The following is a 274-nucleotide window of genomic DNA, read 5'->3' on the forward strand; positions in this document are numbered from 1 at the left end:
AAAAGAAACAGTCATTAGAGTGAATCAGCAACCAACAGAATGGGAAAAAAATTTTGCGATCTACCCATCTGACAAAGGGGTAATATCCAGAATCTACAAAGAACTAAAATAGATTTACAAGAAAAAAACAAACCCATTCAAAAGTGGGCAAAGGATATGAACAGACACGTTACAAAAGAAGATATACATGAGGCCAACAAACATATGAAAAAATGCTCATCATCACTGGTCATTAGAGAAATGCCAATCAAAACTACATTGAGATGCCATCTCA

This window comes from Sapajus apella, unplaced genomic scaffold, assembly GCF_009761245.1.
Source record: "Sapajus apella isolate SASKATOON/1434 unplaced genomic scaffold, GSC_monkey_1.0 scaffold2356, whole genome shotgun sequence".
Taxonomy (NCBI): Eukaryota; Metazoa; Chordata; class Mammalia; order Primates; family Cebidae; genus Sapajus; species Sapajus apella.